This window comes from Anolis carolinensis, chromosome 4 (genome assembly GCF_035594765.1).
Source record: "Anolis carolinensis isolate JA03-04 chromosome 4, rAnoCar3.1.pri, whole genome shotgun sequence".
In the NCBI taxonomy this organism is placed as follows: domain Eukaryota; kingdom Metazoa; phylum Chordata; class Lepidosauria; order Squamata; family Dactyloidae; genus Anolis; species Anolis carolinensis.
The window spans coordinates 8,475,708-8,499,766 of record NC_085844.1 but is presented as its reverse complement, the minus strand read 5'-3'; the positions used below and the strand labels follow the sequence as shown (position 1 = coordinate 8,499,766).

The 24,059-nt window shown below is 40.0% G+C and overlaps 1 protein-coding gene across 1 annotated transcript in view; it reads right to left on the bottom strand.

Moving 5' to 3' along the window:
* Positions 1 to 24,059, bottom strand: part of ptp4a3 (protein tyrosine phosphatase 4A3) — a 103,437-nt gene that overhangs the window by 63,383 nt on the left and 15,995 nt on the right. Inside the window, exon 2 of the mRNA XM_003219464.4 lies at positions 13,306 to 13,435. The gene's annotated coding sequence lies outside the window, so the exon portion shown is untranslated. The remainder of the gene's footprint in view (positions 1 to 13,305; positions 13,436 to 24,059) is intronic.

Here is a 24,059-nt window from a genome sequence, read left to right as displayed (position 1 = left end):
TGGCAGAAGCTGGAGCTAACAGCAGGAGCTCACCCCACTTCCCAGATTCAAACCGCCGACCTTTCGGTGAGTAAGTAAGTTCTGCAGTTTAACCCACTGTGCCACCGGGGGCTCTTTATACAACACATTACACTTCTATATTTTCAGTCAGAAAGTTCAGCAGCCCAGCAGTTTAACCTGCTGCACCACCGCTGGCTCCCTATGCTACCCAAAGATATATATGTTTTTGGCTGGAGTTACACTTAAAAAATGCTATCTGTTTTGACTTACGGTACATACAAATTCAACTCAAGAACAATCCTTGTTCATAACTTGGGGATTACTCGGAGTAGGCACTTCTAGGTCCTCTAGCACTATTTTATTGGTATGTTTTCTATGACAGTCATTTATTTCAATAGGGTTTGCTATTGACCATGGTAAGTCCAGGACAGGACAGAAGGTAGTAAGAAAAGAAGGCGTCCATATTTCCACATGGACAGACTCAATCAAGGAAGCTATGGCTGCCCTGAGTTTGCAAGACCTGAACAGAGCTGTTGACGACAGGCACAGTGATGTGGACGTGTCTCATTCATGGGGTCACCACAAGTCAAAATCAATTTGATGGCTGTTAACTCAACATCCACCCTCTTATGGCTATTGACATTTTATGAGCACCAAGGCTATGTGTGTACTATACATTGTGCATAATCCATTTTGCAATATTTAATTAAATCACAGACCACGTAATTAAACATAAGCTGAGAGAGCAGAAGCAGCCGATAATTAGGGCACTCCTAGGAAAGCTTGACAACACAGGAAAGCATTATTACAGGCCTTATTGAATGCTTGCTTGGACAGGTGGAATGATGAACAGGGGCCTTTTCATGCTGCGCAACCATAGTGCTATCATTCCACTTTATCTGGCACGGCTCCTTCCTATGGACTGGCAGTTTCAGGAGGTGTATTTTGAATTCTCCACCAGATTGTTCTAATGTCTCAACAAGTTAACCCCAAAAGTCCGTTGGATGCATCCATGTCCATTCAAGTGGAATGATTGTGGCATATTTATGTGATGTGAATGGGCATGGTCATACTTTCCATGCAGAATCGCAGAACCAAGGGTCATCTAGTCCAATCACCGCCATGCAGAACTACACAGAACTACACAGCCTGATAGATGGACAACCATCTTTCAAGATCTCTAACCTAGAAGCATCTGTGACTTTCTGCATCAAAACCATGGAGTTGTGAAACCACAAGGTTTGGCCTCTTGCCATGCAGTAACACAAAATCCAAGCGCTCTTGGCAACTTACCATCCAGCCTCTGTTTAAATTAGTGTAGTCCACTGTTAGATCAAAACGCCTGGGTTCTGAAGCTGCACATTGTCGCCAAAATGCTGTTCACGAAGACTCCAAGATCTATCTCCTCTTCATCTTCTAATTTGTCCATTGTTAAGTGATAAATTATTTAGTATCTACTTTAGACTTTTAAGAATAGTGTCATGTACTGCCTTAAATTTCTATAAAAGAGAGTCAGTGTGGTGCAGTGGCTTGAGCATTGGACTATGGCTCTAGGGACCAGGTTTGAACTCTTGCTCAGCTACAACAAAACACACTCCCTCAGCCTCCAAGGGGGAACTGTCTAACAAATTTTAGGGTCACTAATAGTCAGAACAATTTGAAAGCATCAAATTGCTTTTATTTTATACTACCCTAGAATTTTCAAGTAGGGAGCAGGGCTTGGGCTGTGGCGCAGGCTGGAGAGCAGCTGCAATGAATCACTGCAATGAATCACTTTGACCAGGAGGTCATGAGTTCGAGGTCCGCTTGGAGCCTATGTTTGTTTGTCTTTGTTATATGTTAAAAGGCATTGAATGTTTGCCTATATGTGTAATGTGATTCGCCCTGAGTCCCCTTCGGGGTGAGACGGGCGGAATACAAATGCTGTAAATAAATAAATAAATTATAAATTAATAAATGCACCTTGCTTCCAAGTTAAACCAAAGGTACTCCCTCAACTGATCCTCAACTAGAAACAGATTTCCTTTATCACCTTGGTTGCCCTCCATTTGGATATGTTTCTATCCTAAGGTCCTATGTTAAAAGCAACAACATTCCCCTGTAGTTTTGAGGAAGACCTCTGTCTGAAGCCATCAATATCTATTCCTTAACACAGTGTGGACTGTACTGGGAGACATGTCTTTTGCCATTGGAAAGGAGTCAGGGAAGAATATTTCAATATATGACCATGGCAGCAAGACTGCTCCATGCACAAAGATGGAAGGATTCAGTCCTATTTATTATAGGGCAATGGGCATTGAAACTGACAGATTTAGGAGAAATGGACAAACTGTTTTGATTAGAGAAAAGTCATTAGTGACATTTCTTACATATTTATGGCACAAAAAAACAAAATGAACAGGCAACTCTTGGTTTTGACGACCAGAAATAATAGGCTACTGAAATAATATATTGCTATTTTGAGCAGAGAGAAAAAAATATCTATACACATATACAGGTTGAGCCTGTATATGTGTTATGCACAATTCCAATATTTTTGAGGCTTTTGGGGGTCATCACCATGGTCTCAAGAGAGTACCGTAGTTTTTGCCTTGGAGTAAACAAGAAGTCTTAAAATTATTTATTATGCAATGCTTTTGACACAAAATAAATAAGCAAGCATTGGAAATTATGAAATAATAATAATAATAATAATAATGTCTATTTATATTCCGCTTTTTCTCGTCACAAGGAGACTCAAAGTTACATGACCCACTCCACTGCCTTGTCTATGTCAGTGATGATTGAAAGAAACATATATAAAACTTCCAGAAAGCAACACTGATTTTGAAGAACTAGATATCAATGGTCCAGTTCTGCTTGATGGGTTAACGTTTGCCAACCCAACGTCTGTTAACAGAAGACTTCCAGGAATTAGGCATACACAACATGCCCTCCATTGCCAGGATTTTCAAGTCCTGTCCTTTAAAAAGTAGATTTGCTCAGTCTTGCGTGGATCCAAATTTGGCAGGGAAAGGTTACCTCCCGATTAACCAAACAGAGCCAGCAGACACTCGAAGTGCTTTTTGGGTGCCCAAGCAACCAGGCACCTGGGAGTTTTCCAACCTCTATCATTCTCACCATCAGACAGATGGAAGGAACCCAAACATCATGTTCTCTTTTCAAGTTGTGGGTTTACCGGCTTAAGAGAGGCAAAAGAAGGGGAGGAAAACACAATGCTAGTCTGGTGACACTTTTAAGTGACATGACGCACAATGTTCTCAATGGCGAAGGAAAGGAAAGCTGGCAACAGCTTACTGCTATCAGTTTTATTGACACTTAACAACTGAGTTATTTGGTCAAACACAATATTCCTCAAGTAATTGATGCCAATACAGTCAACCTTCCAAATTTGCTGGGATTTGTCACAGAATGACCACAAACGATAGGAAAAAACTGCAAATAAAAAAATCAGCTTTTTTAAACCTGGAAAACATCTCTAGGTCCTCCAGCATTTCCACTACAAGCAGACCACAGTCATAGTAGGGAACCTAATGAGAAACTTATTAATCAAATCCCCCTCTGACTTCTTATAAATCCATTCCTTTGGGATGTTGACTTGAATTCAGGTACTGCAATTTGGGTGACAAGACAAGGCACTGATCTCCTGATGTGTGTCTGAACACAGACACATTCATCATTATGCATTAACAAGAGATTTTGTGGATCTTGGAGTCACAGACATTTGGTTTTATTATTACACAATTGAAAAAGATCTGTGGTTTTGTGGATTTTGGAAGGTGAAACTTCTATTCTGTCTTTATACCTTGAAAATATATTTTCTCTGGATGACACAACCCACTATTGTGTGAGTGACTGCATATTCTTCTCGCTAACTCAAGGAAGTATCTTGGTGCATATACACTATAGAATCCATGTAGTTTGACATTGCTTCAACTGCTATAGAACCATGGGAGTTGTAGTTTGGAGAGGCACCTGCACACTCTTTGGTAGAGAAGGCTGAAGACCCTGTAAAACTAAAATTCCCAGGATTCCATAGCATTACTGTTGTCTCCTTTTGTTTCACCCATCTCAAGATTTGAGAACAAAAGTCAAGCAATGCCAAGTCTAAAACACACCACTCCATGGAATAATACATTCCATTATACAGTCAACTGTCCTTATCCAAGGACTCAACCATCTATGACTTGAAAATATTGCTAAAAAATTACAAAAGTAAACCTTGATTTTGCCATTTTATATAATGGATACCATTTTCTAACCACTACAACAACAATTTATTTATATCCCGCACCTATCTCCCCGGGGGGACTCAGGGCGGTTTATACCACTGCATCTAATGTAGCTTGAGCATCCATGACTTTTGTTATCAATGGTGGTCCTGGAACGGAACCATAGTACTGTATTGGGAAATCTGTACATCTACTAAGCTGCATTGTTTATAGAAAAACCTTCATAGGGTTGTGAAAAGGCATTTTAGGCAAATAATATGTTGAGATGGGTTTGGTTAGTTCCTTCCTTTGAAATCATCACAATCATTTCACAGAATCGGACATTATAGAGTTGGAAGAGACCACAAGGGCCATCCAGTCCAGCCCCCCACCCGTTCCACCTTCTCAATTCTAAGACACCCCCAATATATCTTAGAATTATGTTCTGGTAGAAAACTGGTAGCCAGTGGAGCTGCCGTAACATGGGAGTTGTTCTCTCCCTGTACGGAGCTCCAGTTAGTAACCTGGCTACTGATCTCTGAACCAGTTGAAGCTTCCAAGTGCTCTTTAAAGGCAGCCCCATTTAGAGTGTGTTGCAGTAGTTGATACTTGTGTTTTAAACTGTATTTTATTATGTAAATGTGACTGATTGGGCTTTTCCCCATGTAAGCCACTCCGAGTCCGTTCAGGGAGATAGTGGCGGCATACAAAAATGAAGTTATTATTATTATTTTATTATAGTCCAATTGAGATGTAACTAAAGCATGTACTACTATGGCTAGATCTGGTGTCTCAAGGTATGGGCACAATTGTGCAAAGGCTCTCCTGGTCACCTGGAGCTCCAGGGTCAGCAATGAATCCAGGATCACCCCCGACTGCGAAGCTGTGTCTTCGGGGGGAGTGCAACCCCATCCAGCACAGGTTGTATCCCCATATCGTGATCTGCCTTATGACTGACCAGGAGTACCTTTGTCTTTTCAGGATTTAGTTTCAATCTATTCGCCCCCATTCAGTCCATTACTGATGACAGGCACCAGTTCAGGATGAGAACGGCATCCTTGGCTTTTGGTGGAAAAGAGTAAGAGTTAGGTGTCATCTGCATAAATATAGCACCGAACTCCAAAACTCCTGACGATCTCTCCCAGCGGTTTCATGTAAATTATTTGTGAAATTAATGTGCATCTTATAATCAGTGGTGTCTTAGAATTGATTAAATATGCTATGATGATTATAATTATGATTATTTCAGATTTCAGGAAGGAATGCTCATTCTTTATTCCAAAAATCTCAAATAAAATAAAACAAATCAATTCTAAATGCAAGCACACCTGGTACCAATCATTTCAGATAAGGGATACTCGACCTGTACATAAACAAATAAACATAAATGCAAGGCACGCATTGCAGTCTCTTGGAAACCCGATAGCTGTTGGTAACCCCGGGCGCCCAAGCTGCCATTGGCTGCTTCTCATGCACGGCTGGCTCTTTGCAGATCTGCTGGGCCTCCATCTGGGCGGTCAACCAGAAACAGAAAGTAGGTTACTGTCTCAGCAGCCCAGCCAGCCAGCCATACCCATGCAACGGCCTTTTGCGGCCTTTTGCGAGGCAGCTGGAGCCGCTCTAACAGCCACAGTGAGAACCAGAAGCCACAACATACACAAACAGCTGCTTGGTTTTTTTTCTTCAATTGGTTGGTTTTCACTGCTCTCAGTGCTTCTCACAAAGCCTTCCTGTCAAGACAGAAATGTCAAAGAGGGGGAATGAAACCAAGGGTGGATCTAGAATGTAGAATTAATGCATTCGACACTAGTTCAACTTCCATGGGTGACTGATATGGAATCCTGGGAGTTGCAGTTTTACAAGGTTAGCAACCTAGTCGAAATGAACACAACGAACAGGGAGAAATGTAAAGTACTATATTCAGGCAGAAGAAATGGAACACAGAGATAAAGGATGAGTGACACCTGGCTTGAAAATGGTATAGTATGAGTCTTAGTAGACCACAAGCTGAACATGGCCCGAAAGTGTGATGCAAGAGCTAAAAAAGTCAATGTGATTCTACAGTACATCAATAGGAGTATAGTGTCCAGATCAAGGAAAGTTACACTAACACTCTGTTTGTTTTAATCAGATCTCACCTGTGTCAGGTTCTGAGCACAATGCAAGACGCATACTGACAAGCTGGAGTATGTCCAGAAAAGGGCGACCCAATGGTCAAAGATCTGGAAGCCAAGACCTATGCAGAGTGGCTTGCGGAATTTGGTATGTTTAGCTTGGAAAAAAGAAGATCGAGAGAATGGGATGTGAGAGCCATGCTTAAATATCTGTACAGCTGTCACATTGAGGACGGGACAAGATTGTTTTCTGCTGCCCTAGAGACTAGGGAGCAATGGGTCCAAATTGTAGGAAAAGGAATTCCACCTAAACATTAGGGAGAACGTCTTGATGGTTAGAGATGTTCACCAGTGGGATATGCTGCCTGGGAATCCAGTGGAGTCTACTTCTCTAGAGGTTTTTAAACAGAGGCTGGATGGCCATCTGTCAGGAGTGCTTTGACTGTGTGTTCCTACATGGCAGAAGTGGGTTGGACTGGATGGCCCTTAGGATCTCTTCCAATGCTATAATTCTATTTGGAAGAGCACTGCTTGCCTAATTTTGTTTCTACAAGGAAAAGCTAGGCTTGCCTTACTTGAAGGCACACAGCCCCAATGGTAATGGGGGAGCAGCAAATGAAGTTCCAAATGCACATGTGAAATTAAGAACTTCAGATGTGCCTCCAATTCCCAGCTGACTTCCTGAACATATCAGAGCAGGTACTGCCAGTTGCTAACATTTGATTACAGTCATAACTCATAGCAAGCCTTATTGGGAGAGAGAAGAAGAAATTCATTTCTCAGGAATCCAAACCAGCAACAGATTTTGCACAGCTGTTGAAACCCTCTGGCTTCAAGCCCTTGATAACTGCTGATTAAAAACAAGACAAGGCTTAAAAGAAACACGCATCTAGCTATTAGGAGCATTGGCAAGGCGACTGCGACAAGAATCCCATGGGTTTAAAATCAGCTAACCTGTTTGTCACAATCAATTCTTCCAGGCAAGACTTGGAAGGAAAGCGGGGCTTTGCCAACCCACGCTGGTGGGATTCCCACAACCCCCACTTGCTTACATTTTAATGTTATTTGCATGAAGAGCTGCATTGTTGAAGCAATGCAAATATTTTACGGGAAGGGAAGGCATCTTACAGACAATTTTGCAAACATTAGTAAAGACTCTCGCTCTCATATCAAAGTTACTGCAACCCACACAACTTTTGCTAGTTAATTGCAGTAAAAAAAAGAAGTGCGATTTGCATTATGGGATAATGTGACTCCAGAAAAGTTGGAAACCATATAATAAGCTTGCAAAAGGTCCTCTATTTCAACCACAGTGTGAATCAATCAATCAATCAATCAATCAATCAGTCAGTCAATCAATCAATGAAATCAATCAATCAATGGTTTGAGCACTGAACTATCATGAAGTCCTGGGTTCAATTCCCTCTCTAGCCATGGAAACCCACTGGATGACTTTGGGCAAGTCACACTATCTCAGCTTCAGAGGAAATGAAAGGCAAACCACCTCTTTGCCAAGACAGCCCGTGATAGGCTTGCCTTAGGGTTGCTTTAAGTTGGAAACAACTTGAAAAGCCAATAGCAACAAATCAATAACATCTACATTATCTTTATCCATATATCACCCATGCCACTGCATTTCGAATTTTCACACACAGCTATGAAAACTGGACAGTGAATAAAGCTGGCAGGAGGAGAGTCGTCTTACCAGAAATGTGGCACTGGAGAGGAATTCTACAGGCAGCCTGGATTGCTAAAAAGACAAATAAATGGGTCCAAGCACACATCAAGCCTGAACTCTCCCTAGAAGCTGCAATGACAATAATGAAACTGATGTACTTTCAAAATACTGTGAGAAGACATGTCCGGCCCTTGCCTTCCCCAGCACTTTCCCTTCACCCAGATGATGATGGAAGGCATGAGAGAGCTCCATGGGAGGATGCCAACATCGCAGGATGGTTATCAGCACGCTGGTCTTTGGTTTGCTCTTGCAAAAGGAACTGGGAGCAGGGCAATGTTGTGCCAGTTGCAGACTCAGCACATGGCAGCCAGCCAGTGTGTTGGCCCAACAGTGACTCCTTGGCTGGCACAGGGCACAAATAATGTCTGCCCAGACAAGCAGTCTTCCTGACAGAGGGAGAAAAAACCTACTGCTGTATCTCTCCCACCTGTCTCTTTGAAGTTGGCAGGAGACTGGCCACACTGATCATGCATTGGTATGTATCACCATCACCAAGATGTCTGGAATCCATGCCAGTTCGCCATAGGAATTGAATGGAAACAGAGCCTAAAATGTTCTATGCAGATATATATATGTATATGTATGTATGTATGTGTGTGTGTGTGTGTGTGTATATATATATATATATATATAGAGAGAGAGAGAGAGAGAGAGAGAGAGAGAGAGAGAGATATGTATATATGAAAAAATGGGTTCCCAAGGACTTGAACTAACAAGTGTCCACTAAATGGAATAATAATAATGTATTAAATATCATTACACATTGTGGATCAGGGGTCTACTCTTCTTTGATGAAGAAATAAGAAGGTAACTAAGAAACTTGATTACATCGTGAATGTAACTACCATTCATCATACTGTGAATGCAACAGTTTGATTGGCTTTTGTAACCATTTATCTGAAATGTATATTTGTTTATTGTGTATAATACAATGTTTAATGATATTTAATACATTATTATTATTCCATTTAGTGGACACTTGTAATTTCAATATATATACATACACATATACACACACACACACACACACACAGTTACACTTAAAACATATATCTGTTTTCACTTACATACAAATTGAACTTAAGAACAAACAGACAATCTTCTTCGAAACATAGGGACTGCCTGTATCTTGCTGTGCACCTTATGCAATGTATTTTGATTATCTGATTCTGTATTGATAAAAGTCTCCAATTTTTCTCACACTTTGACTCTCTCCATTTTTGCAGAGCAGGTGCTATACAGCTAAGCTCACCTCCAAACTAATGCTGGGATTTTTGTAAAAAGACAAGACATATGGTACAAACTGAACTGCAGCTGGTGACAGATTTTGTGTCTCACTGTTGTTGAAAGAAACACACCAAAAGCATGGAAATGCTGCTTCTGTGTAAAACTACAGGGATATATATTTACGGCCACATGTATATTTCAGAATTCTCCACGCCACAGCAATGCTCTTTAGATCTTCCAAGGCTGCATTAACCACTGCCATATATATTTCATTAACTACTGCATGTATATTTCAGAAACTCTCCATGTTTTTAGACCTTCCAAAGCTACAGAAATTACTGCAATGCTGCTTACTTACAGCCGCTTGATCTCCATTTAAATTATGGTTCCACTCTATGAAATTCTGGGATTTGTAGTGTGGTACGGTCCTTGAAATTCTCCTGTTTAATGATGGTCTATTAGTTCTTCACTCATCAAATCAAATGTGAGTGATATGTCTGAGCGAGTGGTTGAGAAGTCATTGACTGCACAATTGAAGTAACCATTTAACTATCAAAGTGGAATTTCACTTTTCAGTGTTCTCAGCTTTCTTGCTTTTTTATCATCCAAAACCCAGGTTCCCAGGCCTTATTGGCCTTTGATGACATGCCTGGAAACACCCAAATGTGATCACAGCCTTTGATCGGCTGACTCAACAGAAATTCTGGGAGCCTAGGTCTCAATGCTTTGCAAACCAAACACAGTCAGCAAACACAACAATATTTCGTGGAACTATGATCATATTCAATTTGGCATTCTTCTTCCAGGGCTTTCAACCATTCCCAATGCTGGCATGGAGTGAGGTGCTGAGCTTCAGCATCAGATCTTCTTCATAAGGTTGACTTGGTGAGAATTTCTGTTGATGTGTTTGTTTTATGTGCACAAGTTTTCCTATGGAAGCGGTTGGCATGTGTAACTCAATATGGAATGGCTCCATGCAGGCCCGTAGCCAGGATTTTGACTCGGGAGGGGCTGGGATTTTGGTTGGGGGGGGAGGGGGCTGGGTCTGAGTGAGAGAGGATCTACCCTAGCAAACCTTTTCTATCATTATCCCAATACCCCCATGCATATGGGATATACTGAGCATGGTAATCAGATCATGATATGAATAAACATAACAGTTTAAATAATAAATGTAAGGCCTTCTCACCGACCACCCTGAGAATTTCGGGGGGGGGGCGGCTGAAACCCCTCAAGCCCCCCCTCCCCGGTTACGGGCCTGGCTCCATGCCATATAATCAAAGTTGTGCATGGATGGGCCTAAGTATCTGGTTGTGTATCTGATGATACAGTATGATATGAGCATCCTTTCTTAAGAATTCTGAAATCCAAAATACTCCAAAATCCAACATTGTTGGTGGCTAAGGTCGTGACACCTTTGCTTTCTGTTGGTTCAATGTATTAACTTGGTTTCATGCTCAAACCTATAAAAACATTGTATAATATTATCTTCAGGCTATGTGTACAAGGTGCATATCAAACATAAATGAATTACATGTTTAGACTTGGGTCCCATCTTAAGATATCTCATACTGTATATGCAAAAAAATCCACTTCAAATCCAAAATACAGAACATTTTATGCCTCAAACATTTTGGATAAAGAGTACTCAACCTATATACAATGTTGGCCATCAACACATGGCTTGCCTAAGAAAACCCCATGAGATGGGCAACTGAGGTACGGTGTGTGTATGAACATGTTCTGAAGTCACCTGTTCAACTTATTGTGACCCTCTGGATTTCGCAGGGTTTTCTCAGGTAAGGAATTCCAAGAAGTGGATTTTCCTTCTTCTGAAACGTAGCCTATAGCACCTGATCTTCATTGGTGGTCTCCCATCCAAGTACATCTGATGGCTGACCCTGCTTACTCTCCAATATCAGATGGGATCTGGTGCCTTTGGGGTATTTGGGCCCTCCCATGTGAAAGTATTTAGGATGAAAGCTCTCATAAGGGACTCATTTCACTGTTCCTAGTTAAAACTGAACCCCTGCTGATCTCTCCCCTCCCTGCCTTAGAGTCACCCCCCTTCCATATTCACTGTTGCTGGAACTGCTTTTCTGATGTGGTTTAAAGCTTCCTTTGAAATTCAAATTATTAGCCAAAAGTCCAGGGTGGTCCCTTTAGTATCTGGTGATCCTTCTAACATTTCTATAGTATTTGCTCGCAACCAGAAATGATGCACAGCATTCTGGTGCCCCTGAGGCTCATGGTGGGCCTGCTTTCAAGGTTCATGACATTGACTTACTGCTGAATGCATACCCAGATACTTGGGCAGAAGTTCCAAAAATATGTCCTTCAATTTTTTTTTAATTTTTAGGAGCAATTATATAGCAAATCTATTGTCTCTCCTGATGTCTCTTTCTCCCTATATACACATACCACATAGAGTATGACCCTCCACATTCCAGGTAAATATGTTCCAGCCATTTGTGTGGGTGCACAAAACTACAGGTAATAACAAATCCTATTGAACAAATAATGTTTGGCAGAAGCATACTGTAGACCAGAGATGTCAAACATATTTTCATTGTAGGCCACAGAAAATCCATTGATACAGAGGGTCAATTATAATTCTTTTACATAGTGGTTGGTGCTCTTTAGTTTTTATCTAATTTGGGAACCCAGATGTTACTGAACGACAACTCCCTTCACCTTTGATTATCCACCATGAGGACTGTGGATAATGGGAGTTGAGACCAACAGCATTTGTTGCTCTGAGGTTAAAGGGCATTTTGAAATCAGGTATCATATTCATGAGCCTTGTATCTAAATTCAAACCCTACTATCCTGAATAAGCAGAACAAACTGCAGACTTCCAGATATTACAGTATCACAACTCCCAACAGCTTGAGTTATGAGGTCTAATGATGAGGAATATAGGAGTTACATTCCAGCAACTGGAGGTCCACATAAAATGACACCGAAGGTTAGATCTGTCCCGTGGGCCTTGGGTTTGACACATGCGCCATGGAGTCACTTTGAGGGGCCTAGGAATTGCCTAGAGAAGACCCATCTCTAGGAATTGCCAAGTCTTCCAATGCAACTCTGGTCAAGGAGGAGTGTGCAGTTGTGCTTTGTTGATGTGTGTCCTTCAAGTCATTTCTGATCTATGGTATCATTATGGTGCCATTGTCTTCTTCTGAGTCTGAGTGTCTTACTTGTTCAAGGGTTTCCATGGCCAAGTGGGGATTTGAACCCTGGTCCTCCCAATGTTCTAGCCCAACACTCCACCCAATAACACTCTAGAGTTGAACCTACAGGCTTCCATTTGGGCATCTTGTTGGTCACTAACAGAGTGCTGAATTGCCACAGATAGTTTTCTGATTCACAACGTTTACATTATTCTTATGAATTGCCTGCCAGTATGGCTTAGTGAATCACCATCATCGCAACCACCACAACCATTACACATTGTTGTTATGTATGATATTCAGATCCCACTGATTATTTGTGGAAAGCATTCAATTACTGATTAACAGCTTAATCAGTAAGTCATCGTAACCTCTTTAATCCAATGTTAGCGGGACTAACTTCAAACATCTTCATAGTTACAATTCTCATGCAAAACACACACACAACATACCACAATTCCACACAACTCTTTTTCTGCTCTGACACTGCAGTGTCTCCTACAAGACATACAAATAACTGTGGCCCAAATTCAGAGCAGATAATTAACCCAACACAAGAAAACTACTGCCTGAGACAAGGATAAAAATACTGAGCTCTCCAGATATGGTTGGACTATAAATCCCAGTTCCAGTCATCACAGCCAATGATGTGGTACATTGGAAGTTACAGTTCATAAAATCTGTTAGGTGACTTTAATCCCAATTTTTATTTAAAGGGGAAAAGCCAAACCATGCATTCTTGGTGAAAAGAGTAGCTTTAAAGCAATTTAAACACATTCTTCATAGTTTATTAGTTTATTTTTTCTCCAAGGGTGAATAGTAGGCAAAAGATAATGGCTTACCTAAATTAAGACTGACATCCAGGAAAGCCCCTCAGAACACATCCAAGTGCCGGCCGCAGTAATTTCATCTCCATTCAATGATTTTCATCCTCAACACTTTCCTAAGTCACCATCCATCCATGATTCACATCTGCAAAGAGAAAGAGAAGCGTCAAATTGTATGCCCAGTAGCCTAGACATTTGGGATTAAAGCTGGTACCCCACAGGTGTCTTATGGTTACCTTATGGAGGAAATCAGATATTTCTGTCTGATCAGGAATGGCCACACTCAGTTCAAGGTTGCACGAAACACACATATGGTGCTGATGCATTGGGTTGTGAATTCAGTTGCATATTCAGTATCTGGATTCAGTTGTGCAACACCGACATTCAACATCAGGATTATGTACCAGAATTCATGTGTAACTCGAGACATAGGGATTTACGTTATGAAGTCATGCTGTAGACTGATGCATTTCAAAAAATCCAGTTTACAACCCCATTTTAAAAAGTCATACACTATGAAGTTACAACGGAGTCTGGGAGAATAAAGGATTCAAATCCTGCTTCGTCCAAGAAAAGCAACAGCAGACTTTTTCTGAAGATATCTTGTAAACACACAAAGCCCTACTATCACAGGTTGTCGTAAGTTGGAAATGACTTTGAAGGCTCATAGCAACAAAGCAGTTCAGAAATGGATTTCTGGTCACCTCGGTGCCACCCAACAATGAACACAAACCCTCAAAAGTTTTTACTTTGCCCAATGTTTTACCAGCCTGTTGTATAGGAGGAAAGGAAGGGCACATGTTTTTCTTGTTGTGTCATCTCTGCTCAGACATACTGCCAAAACCATGGTTTACGTATCTTAAATTCACATTTTGGCTTGGTAACTGTAAGCCATAGTTTGTCATTACCAAACAACGTTGCATTAAATATGGAACACTGAACTGCCCTTCTACTAAGATAAAGGATTTTCCAAACCAGGCTTCCTTTTGCACTGTGGTTCCCAAGATCTAACTCCAAAGCCTGGCACTAAAGAAACAGGCTCCTAGTAACTGGCAACCTTCCCCACCCAATAAAAACTTCTGCCTTTCTCGCTGCCAATGCACAAGCCTGGGAAAAGTGTGACTACTCGCGCAACAGAACGTCACAGATGCAATGAACCAAAAAGGCTTCTGACCGCTGCGAGACGGGTCTCAGTGGTGACTAAACTTTGCTGGGTTGGGATCACTGTTCTGTCTGCAAATTATACCAAATCCCTGTGTTTGGATTGTGGTGTGCATTACATCAGATGGTCTTTCTTGGGGTCCTCGCTTGTATACAGAGACACACAAATGGAAATCCGTAGATTTCGTAATTGCACCTTGCCTCTACACTGATAATTCTATAGTGAGCAACCAAATGTTTTAGATGACACTTATGGGTTTTATGTAAGCTCTGTGTATTTACAAGATGAGTGTTTTACTACTGTTGTAAACACACATGATGGTGCAAGTATATTTAGGAGACGTTTCTAATTATGGGAAATCATAAGATAGTTCAAAAGAGTGCATAATGTGTCGGCGATTCAGTTCAATTCAGCTTGCAATGAGAGGAAAAATAGCTACGGTATGTTTGTGTGTGTTAAACCACTTGAAGATAAAATAAGAACACATCTATGCAGTGACAATCCCGTTTTTTAAGGATTTTTGCAGCTCTGAATATGTTACATAGAGAAATTCTCCAATAATGGAGTACACGGCAATGCTTTTCTCCTTATCCAAGGATCAAATACTTTTTAAAATAAGAGAACAGAGAGGCATTGTGTTCTAAGCTTTGGCTTCTTCTAAACTTTCAACTGCAGAGAGCCAATTTGAGTTTTATTTACTTAGCAAATCAAAGCTGTATCTCCACATGAGAAACGTTTGAAAGAAAAACTAGAATGTACGATTGACTTCATGTTAAACATTATGCCTCGGTACTAAGGATTACCAGAACTATACTCTTCAGGATTAATTTTTCTTTTTTTTAAAAAAAAAAAGCAGCAGCATTGTCTTGTAAAATTTCTCGTACACAGGTAATATGTTTGGGTTTGGTTCTCATGGAAATCTAAATTATCTTGCATTTATTTCCATGAGAAATTCCTTAGGGTAGAAAAAAATAACTAAGAATTCCAATGTAACCCTTAGAAAATGAGATGCTTGGGGAGAAATATGGGGACTTATTGTACTTTAAAGATATGTGTATGTCAATGCATCTCCTTCTATGAATCGGTGCGGGAATCAAGATCTGCCTTTATCTTTAAAGATATAATTTGGGATGCAAGTAAGGCAGTGATAAGGGGTCACTGTATAAGTTTAGAGGTAAATCTTAGAAGAAGATGGAGGAATGAACAGGATAAGAGAATAAAAGAAATAGAAACCCTGCAAGACAAACATAAAAGGACTAAGGATAGACAGATTTGGAGAGAGCTAAAGGAGAAAAAAACCCAATTAGAAGCATTTGAGGAAAGGAATATAATAAATAAATATCTATACGTTAAAAGCTATTCCCAAAGTTGGAATATAAAATCAATGAAGAGGATGGCTTACTATTTGAAAAAGAAAAAAGAAAAAACATGGATAAAGAGATTGAAAGACGAAAATGGGAAAGAACAAGAGGAGCAAAGTAAGATTAGGGAGATAATGGCAAAATATTATAAAAATCTATATAAGGAAGAGAGGGTAATGCAAGGGAACTTAAATATCAGAGAAAAAATTGCAGAGGAAGACAGAGAGTTATTAAACCAACCAATAACGCAAGAGGAAACAATAAGGGCAATTAAAGGGTTAAAGGGAGGCAAGTCACCAGGGCCAGATGGATTTCCAGCAGAATATTATAAAGCATTTATGGAAGAGTTGGCACCACACCTAACAGAATTGTTCAATGAAATATACACTAAGCAAAAAGTCCCCCTAACATGGAAAGTATCAGAAATTATAACTATACCCAAAAAGGGGAGAGATTTAACACAACCAGGGTCATACAGACCCATTAGTCTATGCAATCAAGATTATAAAATATTTACAAAAATTTTAGCAAAAAGATTGGAAACAATAATGCCAAAAATAATCAAAGAGGATCAATATGGATTTGTGAAGGGAAGAAAAATTGGGGATCCAATAAAAAATGTAGTAATTGCAATGAATCATGCAAATTCGAATAAGAAAAAAATGGGAATTCTCAAATTGGATGTTTACAAAGCATTTGATAAAGTCAATCACAATTATCTGTTAAGATTATGTCAACAGTTGAATATGGGGGAAAACTTTTGCAAAACGCTGCAACAATTGTACAGCAACTGTAAAGCAAAAATAAGGGTGAATAATGGAAGGACAGGAGAGATACCAATTTTAAATGGTACAAAACAAGGTTGTCCATTATCCCCCACTTTATTTGTAATAGCGATAGAAATGCTAGCTGAAAGTATCAGGAATAGCACCAATTGGACAGGGTACAAAATAGAAAAGGGAGGAGGACAAAAGGAAGAAATAAGGCTTAATTTCTTTGCCGATGATGCAATGATTATTACAAGTCAACCGTTAATTATGGTAAAAGATATTATTAAAAAACTGGAAGAATTTAAAAATATATCAGGACTATTCGTTAATATTAAAAAGTCAGAGATACTATGTCTTAATACCCCACCAAGGGAACAACTGGAGATTAGGAAAATATCAGGGTTAAGATTAGGATTAAAGAAGCTGAAATACTTAGGAGTATGGATATATAAAAACCCAAAGAGTATAGTCAAGGGGAATTATAAACAAAAATGGAAGGTAATAGAGAAACAGTTTAAGAATTGGGAAGGAAAAACATTAACAAGAGTGGACAGAATAAGGGCACTAAAAATGTTCATAATACCAAAATTGACATATTTATTTCAAACATTACCAAACACAGTAGATAGGAAGACACTAAAGACATGGGACAGGAGAATAAGAAAATGGGCAGTCGGAGGAAAAAGGCCCAGAATAAGGGACAAATGGTTAAATGCAAAAGAGGAAGAGGGAGGCTGGGGGATTCCAAGTTTAGAAGTCTATCACGATGCGTTTCAAATCCAAAGATTATTGGAAATACAGTATACTAAAAAAAAATGGGCAAATATGGAGAAGATAATAAATAATACTAAAGAAAAAGAAATAATATTTAGGGAATGGAGTAGGAGAGAAGAAGCAGAATTTAAGGAACCTTTTAAAGGAACAATAAAAGTGTGGAAAAAAAGAAAGAAGAAGCTAAGTCCAGGCAATGAGAATAAGATGGCAACTATATGGCAAATTAATTACAATAACAACGAAATTATAGGCAGAACATTGAGATCAATTGAAAGTAGAGGGAAAAGGTTAGTGGAGGATTTGTACACAATAGATGGAGACCCTGTAGAACAAAAAGAAATTCAGAATTGGATAGGATCAGGGAATTGGATTCAAAGCTGGGCTATAAGACAGGAAATTTTTAGATTGAGAGAAAAAATTAGAGAACAGGACAGTCCATTTGAGAAGGCGATTAGGAAATGTTTGAGAGAGGAAAAGAAGGTGGCAGGAGATCTGTATGAACAAATTATAACGGTAAAAGAAGAAATAGTAGAGGAAATTTTCCAAACATGGAGAATGGACATGGAAATTGAGAGGGAAGATATACAAAGGGAAATAAGTAATATAGCAAAAGAAAAGTACAATGTATTAAGGGAAGCAAGAAGGAAAATGTTACAAAAATGGTACAGAACTCCTGCACAACTTTCACGGTTTTTACCAGGGATGAAAGATAGGTGTTGGCACGGTTGTGAACAAAGAGGGGTGTTCAATCATATGATATGGGAGTGCGATCGGGTGCAAGAATACTGGAGAATGATTGAAGGAGAAATCAATAGAATGCTAAATCTACAAATAGTAATAGTTAATAGAAATGTACTACATGCAAGGATAACAGAAGTGAAGAATATACAAAAAGAAAAAATGATTGACAAATTAATAGCATGTGCACAAATTGTTTTAGTGAGCGGTTGGAAAGATAAAACAAAATGGACTCTGACGAATTGGTATAAGTATATAATTGATATGTTAAATGTAGAAATCACAAATTGCAAATGGAATAATATAGATAAAATTGAAAATATTGCAATAATCAAGGGGATGTGGGAACCAGTTAAGAACTATTTAGAGAATGTACTAAGATGTGGAGTGGAAAAATTAAGATTGAGATTGATATTTCAAATGTAACTTCTGTAGTTTGTTGTATAAAGTGTATGTACAAGGAGGGGAGGGTGGGAGGGTGGGAGTGGGATAAGATGACAAAACAACAATAAAAAAATTAAAAAAAAAAAAAAAAAAAAAAAAAGGGAATCAAGATCTGCCGAGGAGGCCCTTGTCCCGGTCCCACCACCGTCTCAAGCACAGTTGGTGGGAACGAGGGAGCCTTCTTGGTGGTGGCTCCCTGGATCTGAATACCCTCCCTAGAGAGATTAGGTAAGTCCCCACTCTTCAAGCCTTTTTGGCTAGTTTAAAAACATGGCTTTTTAGACAGGCCATTGATCTTGTGTAATCTATGGCCAGATTCAAAGATCAACCAATTGCTTCACTCCGCACTTTGATCTGTTACTGTAGACAACCAGCTTTATTTGCAGGTTCGGCTTAGAAATGGAGATGAGCACCAACCCCCAGAGTCAGACATGATTGGACTTAACGTCAGGGGAAACCTTTACCTTTACCTTTTTACTGTGTTTTAGGAATGTTACAATTTTATCAGATGGGATTTTATGTGCATTTGTTGTTTTTAAACTTATGTTGCTGTTGATATGCTTATGTACTGTTTGTTTTATACCCTTCAAAGTGCTTCTGTGAGCTGCTCCCTTTGGGGAGATGGTGGTGGGGTTTAAATAGACAAATTATTATTATTATTAATGTGACAATGGGATACAGTTGGGGGAAAGACCATGCTAGCGATGCATATATGAAATTTCATATTTAAATGAACTTCCAAAAGTAGGTCTGCTTCCTATATCATCTCGATTACATCATGGAACGTTAGCACATCACAAGAGAATGTGAACCACCAGAATGAAGTGGTCTCTGATATCTTTTGGCAAAGTCCAACCCTAGGGCCACAGGTAACCCATCAAAACCGCTTTTGCATTTCCTCATTTTTCTTCCTTTTTTGGACAAAAAAATTAAAATGCTTAATTGCTTCTCCTGGAAACCTGTTGGAGTTGCAATTCATCTTTTAAATAGATCAGAGATTTCAAAACCAACAATGGCATTCCAGCCATTTCCAATTTGAGAGCCCATGGAAGTTCCACGTTGGGGTAGAAAACTGTTCCAAGGGCCCACTATCGATGCACAATTCTGTCCCACATGTAAATATAGCAAATTATCTCTCCCTCTTTCTTTGCTTTTTACCATGTTGGGTGAGAAATTAGGAATACATTGCATAATACAATTCTTCAGGTCTTCCTTAACGCCTTGCAGGTGGGTGATCCACTATGGAAACCTGACACACAGAGCTAAAAGAGTCAAAACAGTCTGGTGATACCATTTGTAAATGTATGTGTACCCAGCAAGATCCTCCGGAAGCTTCCATCCATGTTGTGGTCACACCAACGATGTGCCAGAATGGCCCCTTTGTGTCCCGTGAACTCTGAAATGTGGCAAATAGAAGACATTGCAAGAATAAAAGTGGTGCTTGAAGAAATGACAGCATGCCTCTCATGCCATATACTTGGAATCACTGGTTATTATACAGACTGGAGGTTGACAGGGCATGGCGAGGGCATTGCCCATGAATCTGAGAATATCCAGATTCCTGGGCTTCTTGCCAGTGTGCCCCCACATACCAACAATTGGGGTTTTGTTCCCTGCACGATATCATCTCAAGGGATGTGTGTCAGTAGCTGTAATGCGTAATGCCGCCCTACAAAAGAATCCCATTACAACTGAATGTCAGGCCTCTCAAGAATGACATTTTGGAAGATGGGGAGGAACAGGACCCTCTGGGGGGCTAGACAATTGGTTGATATTTGACTAAAATTACTAGAGTATATAGCAGGCATGGGCAAACTTCAGCCCTCAAGGTATTTTGGACTTCAACTCCCACAATTCCTAACACCTGGAATGCCAAAGTTTGCCCATGCCTGCTATATAGGCTACATGAGTATATGGGCTAAATAGCATCCATCCAAAGGCACACTATGGTGCTATGTCTTAGAAAAACCAGCTAGTTTGAAATATGCATGGTATTCTCCAAATATATTCATTTCCCAGCAAATTCTTCTCCCACAAGGCGAACAAGCCGTGTTCCAAAAGGAAGCTTGCAGGCAGAACAGAATGGACTAAGCCCTGGGACATGGCTCGAAATTTTCTGCTCGATTAGTAGCAACAACGTCATCAATTTTGGAGTGAATGGGTTATTCATTCTCCCTACGTCACTGAAAAATGGTACGCGGGGAAGGAGATGTCCTCTAGGTACATCACAAATGGCAACGCCGACGACCCTGCAGGGTTTGAAAATGAGTCTCCATACGTAGGCTGAGACCATTTCTGCTGCTGGAACTCTAACAGAGCCAGAAGCATGACCAAAACGCACCCAGCAGACAAACAGGCATAGCAGAGGGTGACTCTGATACAGCATAAATTACGCCACACAATATAAATGCTAATGGTTGAAATTACGTGTGCCAATTTCCAGACAACCACTGCTCTCCTTTTCACAAAGAGGTTATTTCGGAGTGGAGGGCAATCTGCATACATCTTGAAATAGCTGGAAGTCAGTCTACATGTTTTCATAACCATTGGTGTTATGTGCGTTCAGGTACACTCTGACATGGAGAGTGACATATTTTAACAGAAGTTAGATGGACATCTTTCAATAGGACAACACCAGTGCGCTCTTCTGTAGAAAAGGGTTGGATTAGATGGCCTCTGAGCTTGTTTCCCATTCTTTTACTCTATGCCCTTTACTGCATTTCATTTATTATTATTATTATTATTATTATTATTATTATTATCATTATTATTATTATTATTATTATTATTTTATGACACAGCAAAAAGATAGATATGCTGGATTTCGAACACTTCCCAAGCGTCTAGGACTGTGTGATGTATTTTCGGATGATGCGTGCAGATTCCAGTAATGTGATTCCAGTAATGAAAGCCTTCCACAACAATATGATCACTATTATTATTAAAAATCATAAATTTTTGGTAATAAAACACACAAATATTTTATAGACAGTCATATAAAATGAGATGGTGGGAGATGGTGGCGGGGTATAAATAAAGTTGTTTATTATTATTATTATTATTATTATTATTATTATTATTATTATTATTAACTATACTTAAACCCCACCCTTCTCACCCCTGAAGGGGACTCAGGGCAGGCTAAAATAAATAAATTATAAAACTGTAAAAACATATACATATCACTTATAAATAATCTTTCAGATGATTAAAACATATCAAAGGTCTAGCACCAGCTGAGCTTTATAAACATTAAACCAATTGCTTTCACCATTCTTATACAGCAGTGGTTCTCAACCTAGGATCCTCAGATGTTTTTGACCTTCAACTCCCAGAAATCCTAACAGCTGGTAAATTGGCTGGGGTTTCTGAGTGTTGTAGGCCCAAAACATCTGGAGACCCCAGGTTGAGAATCACTGTTATACAGGTTCTGTAATACTTATGGGTCATGTTAATCCCCAAAGGCTTGCTTTAATAGCCAGGTAAGATTTTTCCTAAAACTTAAATGGGACGGGGCTGTCCTGATGTCACGGGCGAGGAAGTTCCACAGCTGCACGGCCACCACCGAGAAGGACCCGTCTCTTGTCCCCGCCAACCGCGCCTGTGATGGGGGCAGGACCGAGAGAAGGTCCTCCCCAGAAGAACTGAAAAATTGCACCGGGTAATAAAAGGGAGATACGTTTGGACAGATAGGCTGGACCAGAACCATTTAGGGATTTGTAGGCTAAGGCCAACACTTAGAATTATGCTTGGAAGCAAATTGGCAGCCAGTGGAGCTGACGTAACAGGGCTATTGTATGCTTCCTGTATGCTGCTCTGGATAACAATCTGGCTGCCGCCCGTTGACTACTTGAAGCTTTCAAACAGTCTTTAGAGGCAACCCCACGTGGAGTGCATTGAAGTAGTCTATGCAAGATGTAACCAGAGCGTGGACTACCATGGCAAAGTCTGACTTCCCAAGGTACGGGAGCAACTAGCGAACAAGTACGTTTGTCCAGTAACGTTTAGAGAACTGCGTCATTCTCATTGCTACTACAGTGTATGAACATCACCTACAACATCCCTTGGAGGAGCATTGAAAACACTCAAGCAAGAACTTCCAAATTATTCCTACATTTTTTTTAAAAAAATAATGAATTGGCTATGCAGTCTTTCCCATGGAAAACTATGGCAAAAAGAAAATAGTCATGCCACTACCAAAGTACAGCCAAAAATGCTGAATTGTAGCAGGAGACACACACAGAGAGGGAGCTCATGTAAGGCTTGCTTCCACAGTGATGATTTCCAGGTGCCAATTCAGATCAATTTCAGAATGATACAATCCACAAAGATGGATGAGGAAGCCCTGCATACATACAGGCTTTTGCATCACTGAGTCTTTTCCAGATCAATAAGTAAAGAATTGGTGAAGCACAATGGCATACTGTGATTGTTGTATGCCTTCAAGTCATTTCCAACGTATGACAACCCATGAGTCAGAAATGACTTGAAGGCACTCAACAATTCATCACTACTGCTGTTCAACCTTGTAATATGTGCAACCACCAGTGTAGTACGCCAGCTGGATTTCAGCCTATAATTTCCAGAAGACTTTCTGGTTTGCTTGCTTCCTTGGATGAAAGAGACCGCATGCCCTGACAAAGGGTTTTGTCATATTTTGTCCATTAACTTACCTTAAGGCTGCAATCCTAAACAGGAAAAAAACCCTAGAGTTCAACTAGGTTTGCTCCAGGTTACAACTTCAAAGCATGCCGCTTTCTGCCTCCCATCCTCAACGTGGAAACAGTATATTAGACACACTTGTTTTATGGACAACAAAGATTTATCGTGATAAAGGATGCACATACTATAATTTTACCCCAAAACACACCACGCTAAAGAGCTTACAAGGCTTTAAAATCACACATTACGACTTACATGATGCTTGCGTGCTGCAACTCTACACTCACACAGTTGAATGGTGGTTCAATACCAACACAATGCAACCAACAGGTTGTTGACAAAAGCCTGTCTAAATAGAAGGCCAATGGAAGGACAACAGAGAAACTACACTGGTCTTCTGTGGCAGTGGCTTTGACACTTCACTTCTATTACTATTATTACTATTATTATTTTGATTTATATCCTGCTTTATCTCTCCCAAAGGAGACTCAAAGCAGCTACAGCTATTTGCCACCTGAGTGGATAAACCAGATCATGGCTAAGAGTCTACATTATGCTTGATTGCGATTAAATTACACTCACATTATTATAGAAGTGCTACTCAAAATAGGGTTTTCTTGACTGGTGTTGGTCTCCGAGTCATTATCAGTCTCTGGCAAATAACAATTGGCATAAATATAGTGCCAGTCCCTGCCACAATGGGGAAATTATAATAATTGCCGGTCCGCACATTAGATTGATTGAAAAGCAGTGTGAAATACAGACACCAGATTCCATCTGATCTAGGAAGATAACTACAGTCAGTCCTGGTTAGTACAATATTACATTCATATCCACAGAACTAGTATATGTGGTTTT